The following is a 15,734-nucleotide window of genomic DNA, read 5'->3' on the forward strand; positions in this document are numbered from 1 at the left end:
GATGCAAGCCAGGATGCTGTTGGCCTTCTTGGTCACCTGGGCACACTGTCGGCTCATGTTCAGCCGGCTGTCAACCAGCACCCCCAAGTCCTTTTTCTCCAGGCAGCTTTCCAGTCACTCTTCCGCAAGCCTGTAGCATTGCCTGGGGTTGTTGTGACCAAAGTGCAGGATCCAGCACTTAGCCTTGTTAAACCTCATACAGTTGACAACAAGCTCTCCATGAGCCAGCAGTGTGCCCTTGTGGCCAAGAAGGCCAACGGTGTCCTGGGGGGCATTAAGAAGACAGTGGCCAACAGGTCAAGGGAGGTTCTCCACCCCCCTCTACTCTGCCCTGGTGAGGCCACATCTGGAGTTCTGTGTCCAGCTCTGGGCTCCCCAGTTCAAGAAAGACAGGAACTACTGGAGAGAGTCCAGGGGAGGGCTACAAGGATGATTAGGGGGACTGGAGCCTCTCTTGTATGAGGAAAGGCTGAGAGAGCTGGGTCTGTTTAGCCTGAAGAAGAGAAGACTGAGAGGGGATCTGATCAATGCTTATAAACATCTAAAGGGTGGATGTCTAGAGGAAGGGGCCAGACTCTTCTCAATGGTGCCCAGTGACAGGACAAGGGGCAATGGGCATGAACTGGAACACAGAAAGTTCCATCTGAACATGAGAAAAAACTTCTTTACTCTGAGGGTGACCGAGCACTGGAACAGGCTGCCCAGAGAAGTTCTGGAGTCTCCTTCTCTGGAGATACTCAATACCCGCCTGGATGCAATCCTGTGCAACCTGCTCTAGGTGATCCTGCTCTAGCAGGGGAGTTGGACTAGACAGTCTCTAGAGGTCCCTTCCAACTCCCACCAATCTTTGAATCTCTGAATTTTTTTCCATTTCATTTTTTTCCTTTTCCCGCATTCCCCCCCCCCCCCCATTTTGCCCATTTTTGCTCACTTTTGCCCCTATTTCTCACCCTATTTTCCCCCAGTTCCCCCACACTTTCCCCCATTTTCCTGTACCCTCATTTTCTCCCATTTTCCCCCAGTTTCCCCATATTTGCCCCCATTTCTTCCCCATCCCCCCATTTTCCCCTGATCCCCCCTTTACCCATTTTTTCCATGTTTTTTGACATTTTCCCCCATTTCCTCCTTTTTTCCTTGCCCCCCCCATTCTTCCCTACTTTCTCCCATTTCTGCCCAACTTCTTCCCCCATTCCCCCCATTTTCCATTTCCCCCTGGTTCCCCCTCTCTTTTCCCCCCATGCCCTCCATTTTCACTTGTTCCCCATTTCTCCTCCCATTCTGGCCACCAGCAGCACCAGCCAGCTTCCACTGCTCATTCAGCCACTTTGCTGTGTGTATGTGGCATACCTTACCCCTCCCCAGTGCCCATCAGTATGGACCAGTGCCCACTGGTGCCCTCCCCAGCATTCTCCCCCATCTCCCAGATTGGCACAGAGCCTCCCCCTGTCTCCCAGCTCAGCCCACAGCCCCAGAACCCTTCTCCCCAATATCCACCAGTGCCTCCCAACACCTTCCCAGTATGACCCATAGCCTCCCCATGCCCCCCAGGATGGCTCAGAGCCCCAGATCCATACCTCCCAGTATGGACCAGTGCGTCCCAGTGAGTCCCAGGATGGCCCAGTGCCCTTCCTAGGACTCCCAGTATGATCCAGGGCCCCATAGTGATTCCCACTATGGCTCAGAGCCTCATCCCAGTACATCCTACTGCCTCCCAGTACAACCCACTGCCCTCCCAGTGCTTGCCAGTATGACCCAGTGGAACTCACAGTTTGGGGCCCTAGCAGAGGGTGCCCCCCTCACTGGGGGCCTGCAATGGGATGGAGGCTCCCTCTGACATCATCAGCAGGCTCACATACGATGTCACACCTCATTACATCATCCCTGCTGTGGTGTATCATCATGTGTCACTGCATAGTGTCCTGCCTCCTCACCTGGGGTAGGGGCATGCAACAGCCCCACATCCCTGCCCCCTCCCCAAGTGTGGTAACGTAATGGGATGGGATGTCATTCCCCATGACATCACCACTGCCATTGTAGCCAAAAAGATAGGCCTGTAATGAAGGCCTACTTATATGTGATAAGAAACTATTCATTGTTACTTTAGGTAGAAGGCTAATGATTCTTAGAATGAGCACCTGCTACACATCATGATAAAAAGGAGGAGCTACAAGACACTTCAAAGTCCTTATATATGTACTTTGCAGAAAGGGAGGACACTAGTTGCCTCCAGGAGCATCCTTATCTTCCTGAGGCATATAGCGAACAATTACCAACATCGGGTATGGAGAAACTAGGGGAAACGTAATTTGGGCCAGGGTCCCCACGGCCACCGACCCATAAGCCCCCTACCCAAATTATACCACCTACGCAAAAGATAGAGGCGGAGAAAGGAACTGAGCACGCGTTCTAGTTTGCATACCAGGCGAAGAAATATGAACCAATTATTTTAACAGGGAGTGTACCACTTTGTAATCTTTGTAACATTTGAGTATAAATATGACAAGAGAACCAGCATTAGGTGTGCCTGATTAGAGGAACTCTCCTCCTGACACCCAGCGCTGCAATAAAAGGAAATGCCTGCTTCTTAATGCCAAATTGGTGTTAAGGAGTTTTCTTTTATTCCCGAATTTTGGTGACACCATCACTTGTCATCATGTGTCACAATGTGTCACATGTGCATGCGTTGTGTGTGTGTCTGGACCTGGGGGCATGCAGCAGCTATATGTCCATGCCTGTCCCAGGTGTGATGTCACATGATGCTATGTGATGTTGTCTGACATCATATGGTGATGTGAATGTGATGTCACCTGTGCAAGCTGCATCTGGCATAGCATCTGGGAGCACTGCTTCATCAGCAGCATATGCTTGTAGGTGTCTGCTGAGATGTCACTGTCGTGCTGCAGGAGAGGACCCTCCAGCACAGGGGTCCTCTGCAACTCACCACTGCAACAACATGGGTCTGGGCAGGCAGCCCCTCTAGCAGGGAACAGCCTCCAGAGTCCCACCAGCACCACCCTGTAGTCCTGCCCATCGTTCAGCCACCCCCCCCCCCCCCCCCCCCCGCCTCTGCAGCTCTTCCCCAGCAGGACAGCGACCTGGGGCCACTTACCCCTGTGATGAAAGGGGTGAGAGCTCCAGTCTTTGCCCCCTCCCACCTGTCTCCGCCCACCGGTCCACGCCCCCCTCCCAAGATGCCCCCCCAAGCGTTCCTCCTTCCCAGTTGCTCCAGCCCAGGAGGCCTGGCCGTTCCAAGATGGCCATCCCCCAGGAGTCCCTCCTCGCTCCCTGGGTGGCCTTAAGTGAGGAAGCCCTGCCTTCAATCAAGAAGCCACTCCCCTTTCAAGATGGCCATGCCTCCCCACAGCCCATCTCCTCTCCCCAGTGGCCCTGGCTGAGGAAGCCCCACCCCTCCTCCAGTCCCCACCCATCATTCACTAGGCCATGCCCACTCCACCGGACACCACACCTCAAAGGTGCCCACCATTAGGCCTCACTCACCCCATAGGCCACGCCCCCTTCCCCAGACAGCCCCTCCCCTAGCGGTATCGCCCCACATGCTCTGCCCCCGAGGCCCTGCCCACTTACCCGTGCGCCTTCCACTTAGCCACACCCATCACCTAGGCACACCCCTCCCCATGGGCACACCCCCTCCCCTGTGGCAATGCCACTTTCCAGCATTCCCCTGCCCTTGCAGGCTCCCCTGCCCTGCAGCCCAGTCCCACCCACCCCACCCCCCCAGCAGAACCTGCCCCCTCCAAGAAACCTAACCACTTAAAGGGCCCTGACCCACTACGAAGATCACAGTGGCCCCCAGGGCAGCAGCAGTTGTGAAGGCAGTGAGGAGGAAGGTGTGGCCCCTGACAGCAGTCCCAGGGGACAGCCCCGCACCATGCCCACCCATGATGTCAGCAGGGGGTGGGGCAAGGGGTGGGGTGGTTTTGTTGTCCCCCACCCCCCAGTTGCCCCTGCACTCACCGTGGTCGAAGCCACTCATGATGATCGCACTCAGGGACATTATGCTCAGCACAACCTGGACAGGGAAGATGTGACCTGTGACCCCTGACCTCCCTGTCACCCCGACCCCTCATGCCACCAAGTGTGACTGTGGCTTGACCCCAGGCCTGACCTGCGACCCCCCACCTCAGGGTCATTAGGCTTGTTCAATGCAAATGACAGCAAATAAAGTCATAATGGAATCAGTTTTGACAGCTAACACAATGCATGCTTCTGAACCCTTTTATAAGTAATGGAAAAGTGTGACAGCGGTTAGTGTTTGTGGCAAGCACTTATTTGCAACAATAGCTGGTGAAACCTTGTTTTCACAACAAGTGATAGGTCTGTAAGTAATGGAAGCTCTGCCACTGCCACTTCTTTGCTTGCTCAATTCATTTTGCTGGCTCTTATTTTTTATCTGATTCTTATTCTTCTATATTTGCCTGGTGTCTCTTCTGACTATTGTTAGCTGCATTCTTGTACAGTACCCATACATTCTTTTCACCTCTTGCACCTTTTTTCTTGCAGAAGTATTTGCCTTCTGCTGTGCATCCTTCCAGTAATGTACAGGCCCTTCTTGCACTCCCGTATCTACTAGATTATGTGCAGGCATGAGTGTTTTCTCCCCTTGTCTGCTCCTTTCCACTGTTTCCAATCTCTGTGTCAAGTACCATGTCCCAACAGCCCTTGTAGTTATCCCAGCTATCCCTGCAAGGTACTAAATCTTTCTTACCCATGCACAGCTGTCTCTTCCTTATGTTGTCTTCATTTTACCTTGCAACTCTGAGTCAAAGAAAACAGACCATAGTGTAGCTGCTTCTCGGATGTACAATTTTGTTTGCCTTGGAAACCCCTCTGTCTATGACTTGCAAATATTTTTAGTGATTGGGTACATGGAGGCTGTCTTATCTGGATTAGACTCAGGTAATAAGGTAGGGGCAGAAGACCCATTCCTAAAATCAAAATCATCCTCTTCATTATCAGTTTTCAGTGTACGTATCTTTTCAGCGAGCTCACTCTCTGAGACTGGCCATGTACACTCTTGCTATAGCTGTTGTAAAGCCAAGGTCTAAGGTTTGTTTCTAATTGTCACAGTAATTGGCTGTTAACGTGGCTATGAGATGCAAAGGCAGCTGCTCACGCTTGCTGCAAAGCATCTTGAACTTCCTGCCTGGAAGTCTTTAGTAAAGTACCTGTAGCTGCCAATACGTCTGCGAAAGCCCAGTGAAGGGTCCCTTTCTTTCCTTCACTTCACATAAACGAATTTCCTGCACTCCTGAAATTCTACTCACATTTCCCAGTCAAAACAATTTTCAGCCACCCAAGTGTTTTCCATCCCTTATCCTCTTGCCATGTTTGCTGTTCTTCTGCTGTCTCATCCTAAGCATCCACAGCCTGCGTATTTTACAGAATCCCACTTTTGACACCAGCTACTGTCATGGCCTAAAGGATTACCCAGCTGTTACAACCTTTACATACCCACAGGCCAGATAACTCTTTAGGCCATGACATTAATGCCTCATAGTCCTTTGCTCTCTTTCCTGAGTTCTGGCCTCTGATGGGAGCAGTGGAGCAGTTTCTGGCAAAGAAATGGGAACGGTCAGCTAAGCTGCTCTGCTAAACCAACAGAAAGTGCGATGACACGTATTCAAGTGAACGCAAAGCCATCTTGGAATCAGTGCTTGTGCCTTTACTTGCCACTACATAGCAATGGGCAACACTGCTAGAGTCTTTTACTGCCTTCTGGACAGTGTGCCTGCCAACCTGCATGTCTCCAACAGCAACATGGTGAGTTGCCCTGCTTGCCAGCACTCCCTTACACAGTGTGCTCTCAGTCACCTGGCTCTGAGCAGGACAACTTCCTTATGGCAACAGGGCTTTGCCTTCGCAGGGCTTTGGAAGGGAAATGCTGGAGTCAGACCCTGACATTTTCTTCCTGTTTGCCTCTTCCACAGCAAGAGACATGGGGCACAATGACCATTAGCAAGGAGATTGCCTGAAGGATCACTGGTGCCTGTGTTTGGTGCCAGTGTGACTGTGTGAGGACAAGCATCACCAGGGGGAGAACCAGGCCCTCCTAAGATGGATACCAGAGGCAATGGAGAAGGATGGGGCTGGCCATGGGCTCTGCACTCATGCTCACCTGTTCTCTGCATGCTTCCTCAAAGACCCTTCTGAAACTGAACGAAGTGGAGGTCCTGAGGAACTTCATGGAAAAGAAAGCAAATGTGATAGCCTGCTTTGAAGAGGCCACCTTCTTCAGTCTCAAAGAGGAGGTAAAGAGACAAGGAGGTGTGGATGGACATCTTGGGGGATGGAGCTGGGATGCCTTCCCCAGTGGCAGGGGATGTCCCTGGCATAGCCAGCTACTGGCAGATTTCTGCAAGTCTCTGCAGGAAGACAGTCTTAGGGAACCAGTCCCCATTGAGCTGTTTCCCTTCTCCTGTGCAGGTCTTCTGTACTATGGGATGCAGAAAGGCAAAGAAAATTATCAGGGAGGCTCTGAGCCTGCTGAAAAGGCAGTTATCCCAGACTTCCATTGGAGCCTTTGTCAAATCTTGGCTGGAAGAGCTGCAGTGGGCCTGTTTTGTCACAGATGAGCACACTCTCTTCCACAGGAGGCTCAGTAAGAAGCAGAATGGTGAACACAGAAGTGGAAGAGACATTTCCTACCTGGGCCCAGACCTGCCTAGGCTTGAGGCCACACCAAACCTGACAGATAGGCTTTAGCAGAACTGAGGCATTAAGGGATGATGCATGGGTAGAACAGGGAATGGCAGAGCCCCACACTCCCACCACAGAAAACACTGAAACAAAGCACACCTTTGGGTAAAAAGCAGCTTGTAGTGAGGGATGCATCTGTGCTGGCACATGTTGGCTATGGTGGGGACTTGATGTTGGCTGGGAACTGAGAGCTGTAAACAGGGACTACAGGCTGCAGAGGGGAAGGGAGCCTGGAATTAGGACCAGGGTATGGGGAGGGAGCAGTAGATAGAGGTGAGGTGTGAGAATGAGGAAGGGCAGTTTCGCTTTTCCTGCTGGTGCCCAGTTTTGCTTGCCTCCTGCTAGTGCTGTAATGTCAACATGCCCTCTCAAGCGATCAACTTCCCCTGGTGGAACTTCTTCGTTTGACCCCCTTCCTCTCTGGCAGCCCTCCCTGCATCAGCTCCCTTTCTCCAAAGAGGTGTAACTGTCTTGTCCACTGCCTTGCTTTCCCCCTACCCTGTCTGATTTACAGGTAGTGCCTCTAGGCCCAGCAGTTTCTCTTGTGGGGCAGGAGGAAGACTGGCCTTGCTGCTGCAGCAGCGCTGCTGCCTTTCCTTACTGGAGCACCTCTTCAGCCTGGAGGGCACTTCCAGTGGATGGAAGCTCTCCCACCTGGTGGCACTCATGAAGGCCAACATGAGCAAGGCAGCCATATGCCTTACAACTAGATTGAGCACAGCCCACTCAATGCTGAAGAAAAAATCTAAATAATTAGTCAAGAGTCTGCCTGTTATATCATGGGACTTTTTCAGAATGGAAACCTTGCCAAGTTATTCCTAAAAATTGAACTGGAAAGATGAAGGATGGAAAATTTGGGGAAAGTGGGGAAAACAACAATGGGAAAAGCTGTAATAGCTCAAACAAAGCAGGATAGTGGAAACCCTCTTCAAATAGGACACGTATCAACACATACAAAGGGCACACATTTAGGATGCAGATGGAATCGTGGCATAGATCATTTGTCTAAAGAACCTAGAAAGAGGAATAATGTTGCTTTTTCGAATAACATATACTCTTTCCACCTCTAGTCTTGTCATTCTGGGTTGGCTATGTTGAGAAATTCTTTTACCAAACAATTATTAGCTTTGAATTTAACAAGGCCCATGAGTGATCAATGTGTACAGAGAAGATATCCTAACCTGGAGAATAGAAACATCCTCGCAGGATTGCCCAATCAGGGTTGATAAGGAAGAACAGCTTGGCCGGACAAGAGAGTTGGGAAACATCCAAGGAGAAGAAATTGTCCTCAAGACCATAAAAGGGAAAAAGGAGGGGGGGGAGAGGCGCTAACTCCTGAAATGATCGCTGGAGACCACCATGCATGCGTAGTGTAATTTTGCAATGACAGCATTATATAAATGTATAGATAGGAGGAGAGGCAGAGACTTCTTGGAAAATGTATAAATATTCATGTCTTTAAGGTATATAAAGGATTAACTTTTGTTTTAGGGTATGCACGATAGGCGGAGCTATCCCCTGTGCATCCAGCGCCATAATAAAGAATGCTTGCTCTTTAATACTACATTAGTGTTAAGGACTTGTTTTTCAGTAACTGCTACAAGACAGCTTAGGACATACAGGTAGCCTGGATCTACGTTGACAGATTGGCCTCCAAGGGGGGGGGTCTATTTCTAAAAAACAGTGCTGAGATTTTATAGCTAGCTATCTGCCCTTTTTGTGCAGAAGCCCAAGCCAAAATTTAGTCTGGACAACACTGGCCTAACCTAAAGGCATAGTAAATACTTGTGATTCTTCTAGGAAATAAATTTTATAGGACTTCTGCTGTGAAGTCCAAATAAATTTGAGTGTATTTTAAGCAGGGCAGAGATTATTAGCAGCTTAGGTATGGTCTACCCATTTCTCAGGCTAGTGCAAAATATGTAATTTTAGGATTAGGACAATGGTTTACCCAGCTACCTTTACCCTCTGTGAATCAATCAGACAACTGATCATATTTCAAAAAGTAAAGATATACACAGATGGGCTGAAACCCAAGGAGTTAGATGGATTTTCCACATTCCTCATCATCCTCAGTGTAATTGTATCATTGAATGATGGAATGGACTTCTTAAAAATAAATTACAAATTTACACTCTGACCAGTAAGTCCAAAACCTCAACTAGTACTTCCTTGTATCACAGGTAGAAACATCATCTTAATGACCCAGTCACTGCTTTAAATAATCAACAGACCGTTACCAGTAGTCTGATCTAGAAAGTTTTGATAGCAGCTACTATGTAACTTTAACTTAAGATGAAAATTGTAATCATCAATTATCTATTGGACAAACTGTCCAAGTTGATCATTTGCAAAAAGGACGCTTTCAGTGTGTGTTACAAACACCCCTCTGAAGCACCATCTGGAAGGTACTCAAGCATCAGAGTAACAAATATCTCATTTCTGAGCAATGGATATCCAAATTATCTAACATCCAAAAGGAAAGAAGTGGATTTGTGTTTTCTTTAAGGTTATCCTAACTGCAACATCAGCAACTGGAAACTCAGGTTATCTTCCCTGGATTTTGATCATATCTTGTTCATCATACTGATTGTTTGACAATTTGGCATGAAATGAAACAAACGTAAATTGATTCTGACCAAAAAACCTCATGAACCTGTAATAATGAATCAGCAATTACAAACAAAGGTGTTTTTAATGGGTTGAAACTCTAGAGTCTCACACGGAATGTTAATAGTACAAAATGTCAAAGATAGGATAATTTCAGTGTACCTAATTATATAGTCTGCAATGCCAAATAATGGTTGACTGAGTACTAACAATACTTGAGACACAGGTGGCCCAAACAACATATCTGGCTGTGTAGACTGCAACCCTATTTGGACAATCTGTTTAAGCCAAACGTGCTTAATGAAATTCAGTGTTTCTCTAATCCATGGTGTTCATTCTACAAACATCATATCTGGGCATTTTATCACCTGGGTAGTTCTGGCTGTGCGGCACTATTGCCTGTAAGAGTCTACCACCACAGCAGGCAGGCACTTGTACTATAGCACTTCTTAATCCCTACACATTTTGATCTAAATATTTAACATTTAACACAACCATTACCCTGTGTGTAGTAACTGTGGAGTGTTCAACCCTCAGTGAAAAGACAACTAAATTTCCTAACTTTGTACAGGCACTGCTTCCAAACTTGGGTTTTGCTGCATTAGAATGACCAATTGTTAATATCTCCACTACACTTGGAAGTACCCAAAATGCTCCTGTAGGTGCTTTAAAGAATCTACAGTCTGAGATTAATTTCCTCTCACGATTTGCCATCCAAAATCATTGGGCCTTACACTGTCTTTTAGCCTCGCAAGGAGGTGGTTTTGTGTTAATAAATACTACCTGTTGTTTTTATGGGGTAACAAATCTAAATAAATCGAACATGATGTGAATATTGAAGGGGAAATTCAAATTGTAACTGCTTAGCAGTGGTAATTTGTGACTGAGGAATGATCTGGCGGGCGAGGAGGGCAAGGTGGCCTAACTGCAGAGGGGATTACCCTGACTGGAAGCAGGGATGCCAGAGACAGAACAACTCCCTGCAAGGGAGTGAAGTTTCCCTCAGTGAAAGAGGTAAGAGACAGACTCAGCATCATCTCGTAGCTATCCTCAGGGGCCACCTTCGGGCAGCGGGCTGGGCTGAGGTGCCCCATGCAACCGCTCACAGGACTGGTGCTGGTGCAAACGGATATGAGTGGGCTTGTGACACATCTGGGCAGATTTCTTGTAGGATCTACTTACAGTGGTAGGACTCTGCCCAATGTATTGTTCATTTCTTTATACATACTTAAGCATAAACATGTTTAATTTGCATCAAGGTGTACCATAAAAATTCCTCAACAAGATTATTCAGCAACATGTCTGTACCTTTCACCAACTAGCCCAAGAACAATCCCTGCTCAGAGGTCTGCCAGCAGACTGGTCTTGGCTATGGTCTTGGTTGCCAGATCTTGGAGCGTGGGCATGGCACATTTTAATGGAATTAACTCTCACTTTAGCTTTTCTGTATTGTATCTTGCATCAAATCACTTGTGTGTATCACTTTTATCTAAACTGATACTGTATCCTCATGTCTCAACTGACAAACCCTCACATAAGTTACACCACCACTGCCAGGCCTAATGCAGGTATAAGTCTACTCCAGCTCACACGTTAGGAGGCAGGAGAGATGCATCAGGTATGGTGTAGTCTCACCCACAGTGACTCATCAGTGGCTGTAGACCAAAGGGTAGAGTGATGGGAGCAGCCATAAAGGCGACCTGGTTATAATGAGGAAAAATACAGACAGAAGATATCTGTTAAAACACTGACAGAGAAAATTCCAGCCAGCCTGGAAATTGGTGGCCTGGGAAGCCAGCGTGGGAACCCGGAGCATCCTTGAGAAGCACAGCCAACATCTCTAAAGTGCAGCTGGGTATCTCAAAACTGGAGGCATCCCGAGATATGATCAATAAGTACAAAACCAGAAACTCTTATAATCTGGAGAAGTGAAAAACAGCCAAAAAAGTGGAAAACAGTCTGGGAATGGAGGAATTGGTGACAACTGTTGACTGTTTCAGATGGAAGAACAGAAAAACAGTCTGGAAAAGTAAAAATTCATCTAAAAGAATAAAAAAGAACATAGTCTATTGGCAATCCCAGATGAAAACCAGAAGTCAGCAATATCTATTGGCTGCTGCAGATGGTGGTGTTCTACGCTCTCTTATGTCTCTGGGATATAAAAATTACTTGCTTTCTACCCAGAATGGAGCCTTTCTCTCTCCCCTATAACTCTCCTTGTGCAAACTTTTCCTACAAGATGTCCTCAACAGACTGAATCCTGGCCAGGGATGCCTGGCTGACTGCAGACACCAAGAAGCAGATGACATTTGAAATGAAACTTTGGCCATTGTTGACTGGCCTCTCCCCTGGGAGTGGTTTGGTGAGCACTGTACTGGAACTACTGGAACTACAACAAACATGACAAACAAGGGCTCAATCCCCTTTGCCCAGACTAATCTATCACATGAATTCACTCATTCACCACCCAAGTCATAAGGTTTCATAACTTACAACCTGTAACTCTTAATTTGTGCACCTATGAGCAAGATTACATTTCCTGGCTGATGGTGAAAGTGCTCATCCTTCCTCCTCCATCACAGTGTAAGCATCCTCTGTATCACCCCAGGAAGCACGAAATCCTCAGCAGTATGTTGGATCTGTTTCAAAAGGGGTTTGGGTAAGCTGATATTTTATACCTTCCAGCTTGGACATTTGGTCTATACTACTCCCATAAGTTCGCAGATTCTGACAAAATTGCCAGACAATCGATATGCAGAGATGGTGGCTGCAGCAGACAGCCAGCTGCAGGTGATAATGGCTGTATAATGGCCACCCGCCCTGTGTACATGATGCTCTCATTTTAACCTAATGGTGTTACTCCCAGCATACATCAGGCCTTAGCATGAGCCTTGTGAGTCAAAATCTGAGTAAGAGTTGAACAATCAGAGAAAGAGGTGAACAATCAGAGAAACCTGTTCCAGTGTCTCACCACCCTCAATGTTAAACATTTCTTCCCTATTTCCAATCTAAATCTACCCTCTTTCAGTTTAAAACCACTGTCCCTTGTCCTGTCACCCTGGTAAAAAGTCTCTTTCCATCTGTCTTATAAGCCCCCTTTAGATTTTGAAAGGCTGCAGTAAGGTGTTGCCAGAGGCTTCTCTTCTCCAAGCTAAACACCCCCAACTCTCTCAGCCTTTCCTCACAGCAGAGGTGTTCCAACCCTTGCATCATTTCCCTGGCCTCCTCTGGACCTGCTCTAACAGGTCCATGTCTGTCTTTTGCAGGGAACCCCAGAGGTGGACACAGTGCTCCAGGTGCAGTGTCACAAGAGCAGGGTAGATGGGCAGAATCACCTCCCTCGACCTCCTGGCCATGCTACTTTTTATGCAGGACACGGTTGGCTTTATGGGCTGTAAGTACACCTTGCCAGCTCATTCAATTTTTTGTCCCCCAGTACCCCAAGTCCTTCTCTGCAGGGCTGCTGCTCTCAATCCATTCATCCCCCAGCCTGTATTGATACTGGGGATTGCCCTGACCCAGATGTAGGACTTCACATTTGGCCTTGGTGAACTTCACATGAGCCCACTCCTCAAGTCTGTCAAAGATATAAACCCATATATGATACGAGATACAAGATACAATACAGAGTAGAGTCCAAGAAATACTTAGAGCCTTCTTACAGTCTAGTCGATCATCCAGATATAGTAAGTTATGGTTTCACATAGCCCATTTCTAATGAGCAATTAAAATACGGATGTGATATAAAGCCTCCCATTCTCTTTGTCTAGTGAGTTTACCACACTGGTATGAACTTCTGCTCCATGGCCTGAAGTTGTGCCAGGGGAGGTTTAGATTGGATACTAGGAAAAATTTCTTCACCAAAAGGGTTGTCAAGCATTGGAACAGGCTGCCAAGGGTAGTGGTTGAGTCACCATCCTCAGAGGTATTTGAAAGATGTGTAGATGTGGTGCTTAGGGACATGCCTTAGTGGTGGAGTTGGCAGTGTGAGGTTTATGGTTGGACTCGATGACCTTAAAGGTCTTTTCCAACCTAAATTAGTCTATGATTCTATGATAATTACAATGAAAAGAAATAGGAGGAATGTGACAGCATCAAAGAAAAAAGGCTACATCTTAGCAGCCTTTAAGAAATGCAGCTTTGGAGAGCTACAATAATAACGTCTAAAATCCAGTGACTTGAAGAAAGCAAACAAATAACATTTGCTCACTGTCTCTTCTAATGCAAAATCCCTGCAGCATCAAATGCAAGTAGTAGCTGGCACATTCCAAGCAAACAAAAGAAGACATTTCTTTTGCAGGAATTTTTTTTTTTTCTAAATACTTACAAAATAGCCTATAGAACTTCTTGTTGCAGGACTGCTGTTGATGATGACAATGCCTGTAACTTCAAAACGACTACACAAAGTCATGGAACAACAACAACAAAAATCCCTTGAGAGTTACTTAATACAAATACAAGCCAAAGAAAATATAAGAAGAGTGTTGAAAATATTTGCTCTGCTCTTCCAGTCTTCCTTAGGCAATTTTTGTTTGCCATCGTTGTAGGAAAGATACTGGGCTTGATGGACATTTATTTGAAAGTAATTTGAGCCATTCTTAGGCTCTTAAAAATCAAAGTACTGAAAGCACTTGGAAACTTGCAATATACAGCTCTCCTAATACTTCAACACTTCATGAAAGCAGGTACATACTTGTACAAAACTAGAACAGTATGTTCCTAATTTTAGGCTACATATTGCATGTTCACAATGTACACAATAATTGGAAGTTTAAGAAGATAAGCTGGTGATTTTTTAGATGTGTACATAAAGTATGTAAAGTATATTCATTTTACATATATATACATATATAGACAGACACTAAAATTACTATTAAGACAGCATGTGAATGCTGTGAAAATTTCTTTAAGACCTGTATGTGGATTTAAGTCAATCTGCAACTTATAATGCACATTCATTTTATACTCTAATTACACCTTGATGACATACATAAGGATTTGTGTGCCAAACATGTTGACATACTGAAGTATTCAGTGCATATTCAGATCAAACAGTACTTAGCAATGAATACAGTCAATATCCTGACTCTAGACAGGAGTCATCTTGCTTCATCCTTATGCCAGTATTGGTTAGGGAACTATCATTTAGCAATGTTTGTTTATTATGAAATTAATATAATTTAAATGTTAAATAATAATAAATATTAATGATTTCTTATGACATGGCCATAGTGGGGAAGCTTTTCTTTTTTGTGCAATTGACATGTATTACATACTGTAAGAAAAAATTTCATCATGTCAAAGATGTTGACTCTAAAGGCAAAATTCAGAATAACTAAGAGTAAGTATGAAATGTCCTTAGAAATCCACTCTGTGAAACTAATATGATTTCGTCTTCCTGATATATAAAATGCAAGCAGCTGTAGCCTCAGTTTCTCAGCGAACACCTTAATTTGGAATGTCATGAATGACAAGAGCTGGGCTGCATTTCTTGTGTCCCAAGAAGTCTCATTTTGCTTTAATGGGCTAATGGCATCTGTACAAAGTGCTGGAAAATGTCATGCCAGGCTTTGGGATCAGAGGGGGACAATCTAGTTTTATATTACTAAGATTTCTCTGAATGAGCTTTGTCCTGATGCATTCAGACTTGGCTCAGGAGAGCTTTGTTTTCTGCCAGGAAGGATGCTGTTGGAAGCACAAAGTGTGAAGCAGATGCCTGCCAGGTGGATGTTTGAAGGTCATGTGTGGAAAGGAGGTAATACTTACATAAGGATGTGTGTCAGTGGAGAGGAGAGAAGAGGTGGGCTGGTGCACACAAGACGTGAGACAGGACACAGCTCCACCAGGTGTGGATGAGAGTATGCATGAGCCTGATAAAAGCCAGAGTGGAAATGCTATTTGCAGCAAAGCAGGTGTGTGTGGCAAGGTTGCAGAGAGTGCATGGGAATGCAGGGGCAAGAGATGGCCAGGCGATGGTGTACGCCTTGGAGGGTAGTTAGCAGCGGTCATGGTCCATGCCTTGGGGACTGGGCAGCAATGCCCAGGAGCACGGTGCGCTTGGAGGAAGCCTGCAGATGGACCAGCGTTGGGAAGGGCAGGTGCCAGTGTGTCAGGGAGGAGCCTGTCTGGAACATGTGTGCAGAGTTTGTGCAGCCATGGCATGTTGGTAAGAGGGGTGTGCTGCAGGGAAGGTGCATGCTGGCAGGGTGTGCCTGTGGCTAGGGTGTGTAAGGATTCGTGGGGGAGGGTGCCGTGTGTGTGCCTGTGCATGGGAGGGGTGCATAGGTCTGGGGGGGGAGACCATGGGTACTTTTGTGTCTGCGTGCATGCATTTGCTGCACGATGCCAGCATGTGGGGCTCCCTTGTGCACATCGGGGGGGGGGGGGGAGCACGGGGCGCCATGAAA

At 46.7% G+C, this 15,734-nt stretch overlaps 1 long non-coding RNA gene across 1 annotated transcript; it reads left to right on the top strand.

Moving 5' to 3' along the window:
* The first annotated feature begins 4,794 nt into the window (after window positions 1-4,794).
* Window positions 4,795-8,254, top strand: LOC142599544 (uncharacterized). Its single transcript, XR_012833108.1, has 3 exons — window positions 4,795-5,781; window positions 5,949-6,269; window positions 6,445-8,254. It is a non-coding gene; the product is annotated as an uncharacterized LOC142599544 (long non-coding RNA).
* The last annotated feature ends 7,480 nt before the right edge of the window (window positions 8,255-15,734 follow it).

Source organism: Balearica regulorum, chromosome Z, assembly GCF_011004875.1.
Source record: "Balearica regulorum gibbericeps isolate bBalReg1 chromosome Z, bBalReg1.pri, whole genome shotgun sequence".
NCBI lineage: Eukaryota > Metazoa > Chordata > Aves > Gruiformes > Gruidae > Balearica > Balearica regulorum.